This window comes from Chiloscyllium punctatum, chromosome 36 (genome assembly GCF_047496795.1).
Source record: "Chiloscyllium punctatum isolate Juve2018m chromosome 36, sChiPun1.3, whole genome shotgun sequence".
NCBI classification, from domain to species: Eukaryota; Metazoa; Chordata; class Chondrichthyes; order Orectolobiformes; family Hemiscylliidae; genus Chiloscyllium; species Chiloscyllium punctatum.
Window position 1 is genome coordinate 23,096,642 of NC_092774.1, and position 3,250 is coordinate 23,099,891.

The following is a 3,250-nucleotide window of genomic DNA, read 5'->3' on the forward strand; positions in this document are numbered from 1 at the left end:
AGGGAATAGTTTTAGGGAGGGCAGGGAAAAGATATAGAAGGGACATAAGGGACAACCTTTTCACGCAGAGGGTGATGCATGAACGGCATGAGCTGCTGGAGTAAGTGATGGAGGCTGGTATAATTACAGCATTTAAAATGCATCTGGATGTGTATATGAATAAGAAGTTTTTATGGGGATTTGGGCCAAGTGCTGGCAAGTGGGACTAGATTAGGTTAGGATATCTGGGCTGCATGAACGAGTTGGACCAAAGGGTCTGTTTCCGTATTGTACATCTGTGTTACTCTGTGAGACTCCATGGGATTCTCTGCCCAAGAGAGCAGTTGAGACAGCTTCATGAAGTATATCGAAGACACAGTTGGATGGGTGTTTGCATGGTAGGGGAATTAAGGGTGGTCGGGATAGTGCAGGTTGGTGGAGCTGTGATCTTAATGAATGACGGGGCAGGCTTGACCAAATGGCCTACTACTGCTTCTGTTCCTACGAATCTGTTAACACTGCATTTCCCGCGGCAGGAGTTTTCCCAGGGCACAAAGGAAGTTTTCTAAAATATATTTAAACCCCTTGCTTTGCTTGAACTCAAATTGACTTGGCGGTAGGAAGCAGCTTGTGGCTCGTTGGTCTAGGGGTATGATTCTCGCTTCGGGCTTTCTGCTGTGTGGATATGCGAGAGATCCCGGGTTCAAATCCCGGACGAGCCCTCAGCTCTCACATTGCCTTGTTCAAAAACGGCCAATTAATTTTCTCAAAAAGCAGCTTCGTTTCACGAGATCCGACTGCCTGAATTCGGGATGGGGCAGAGTTACCATTACAATGAACGCGGCAAGGGCAACACTTACTCAAATTGAACGCAAGTTTTACTTGTGGGCGTTTGGAACGCGTTGCCAGCAGAGGTGCTAGAAGCAGGCACAGTTGATTCGTTGAAGATGCGTCCGGATAAATGCACGAGTCGGGGGTGGAGGGGGGTGCGATGGGGGGGGGGGGGCGGGAGTAGAGGGATACAGATGCTTAGGAATTGACGGACACGTTTAGACAGTACATTTGTATCGGCTCAGGCTTGGAGAGCTGAAGGGCCTGTTCCTGGGCTGTAAATTTTCTTTGTTCTTTGTTCTCTATGGTGTATATCTGATATTGTTGGCTATTCTAAAAGTTTCTTTGCAATTATTATTCACCTTCTAATGTAGTAATGGAGTTATGTCCTTTTTTGTCGTTTATTTTTTATTTAAAAGGTCAGCAGGAAGTCATTCAGCATCTTCACTGGCTTTCTTTTCTCATGCTTCTTTCGCTTGTGGACCCACTCGTGCGTCCACAACATTTCATTTTCATACCCTTGATTCAGCTCCATCTTCAGCATCTTTGTCGGCAGTTTGTTCCATGCTTGGGAGAAGATTTGTAGCTCGGGTGCTCGTTGTTGTGGTAATAATAGTGTTGTCCCAGTCGAACTCATGACAAGCAACATGAGTTCGACTGGGACAACACTACTATTATAGGACAAGCCAAACAGAGAACAACCAGGGAATTCCTAGAGGCATGGCACTCATCCACTGATTCAATCAACAAACACATCGATCTGGACCCGATATACCGGCTACTGCAGCGGACAGCTGGAACTGACAACTGGAAGCGGCAGGTACAAATCACTTTAAATGCCGAAGGAAACATCACAGAAGCGCTTCACAGGAGGCTCCCAAGCACTGAGGATGTCACCGAGATAGGGGACGAAACGTCTGCAACACAAATTCCCAGTTCGGTGAACAGAACCACAACAGTTTGTTCCATGTTATTGTCACTGAAATTAAGTTTTCCTCCATGCACAGCTGAGCCGACCTGGCTGCAGGAGGGTTTTCAGGTTTCTGTGGTCTGGATAATATGTGATCAGCAGGCATCTCACAATCTATCGGAATTGCCACCTATGTTATGTTCATTAACTGTACTGACAGTGATCACTTATTTTGTGATTTTTCTTTGCAGGAAGACGTGCAGAAGGAAATCTGAAAGCATACATCAACTTCTGACAGAGCCACTTGCTTCATTGGGACTTGAATATCAGCAGCCATTCCAATCAAGAAGACATGTTTGCTTTTGTTTGCTTGAGAGATTCTGGACACTGGTGCGGCAGGAAGAATACTGAGACACCGGAGTGAGGGAGATTCAGTGCGCTGACTGTGAAAAGTCCTTCAAAACAATTACTCAACTTCGGGAATCAAAGTCTCACCCCTCACGGTGGGAAAGACTATGTCCCCGTTCTGTTTGTAATTTCAATCCCAGAGCAACACAAGGAAAGCTCCCTCCAAAGGGGAAGCTGTGGAAATGTGGGGACTGTGGGAAAGGATTCTCTTCCCCATCCGTGCTGGAAACCGACAGACGCATTCACACCTGGTGAGGAGATTCACCTGCTCACTGTGTAGGAAGGACTTCAGTCCGGTGAGCCATCTGCAGACGCACGAGTGGGTCCACAAGTGAAAGAAGCCAGTCACGTGCCCCATGTGCGGGAGGGGTTTCACTCAGTCAGCTGCACTGCTGACCCACCAGTGGGTCCACACCGGAGAGAGGCCGTTCACCTGCTGTAAGCACCTGCTCCTCCCACCTGCGGAGGCACCAGTGAGTTCAGGTGCGATCGAAGGGGGATTGAAGGAGCGGTGGCCGAGTGCCAAGTGTTTATGCACGAAACGTCGATTCTCCTGCTCCTTGGATGCTGCCTGACCTGCTGTGCTTTTCCAACACTACACTATCGACTCTGAATCTCCAGCATCTGCAGTTCTCACTTTCTCCTCGAGGGCAAGGTTGGACTTGTCTTTTATTCACTCATTCACTCCTTACAGCCTGTCCTTTTTTTTGGCCTAACTGCACATACATCAATGCAAGTTTCAGAAAGATTTCTGCAGCTTTTAAAAGAATAACATTCTTCCTGACTTTAACGAAGTTTCTGAATATATAGTTTTAGTTATTCTCAATTTTAAAAATCAGCTATTTCTCTCATGCCATGTTTCTCAGGTAAAGTCATCACCATCCATTCTCTCTCTCTCTCTCCTGAGAAAGACTTCATACAGCGGTCAAAGAGGACTGAGGCACGAGAAAGGACGATTGTGGGGGTGGGGGGGGGGGTGGTGAGGGGTTCACTGGTGGTGGTGGGGAAGGGAGGGAAATGGACATGGGAATAGACTGGGGTTCAGAGGGTTGGGGGAGAGAACAGAGGGTACAGTGCGTGGAGAGAGAATGGACAGGGGGCAGTGGATGGGGAGAAAATGAA

General features: G+C 47.7%; 1 non-coding gene across 1 annotated transcript; it reads left to right on the top strand.

The window, feature by feature from the left end:
- The first annotated feature begins 611 nt into the window (after window positions 1-611).
- trnap-cgg (transfer RNA proline (anticodon CGG)) lies at window positions 612-701 on the top strand. The gene is given in 2 exon segments: window positions 612-647; window positions 666-701. It is a non-coding gene; the product is annotated as a tRNA-Pro (tRNA).
- Window positions 702-3,250: the final 2,549 nt, after the last annotated feature.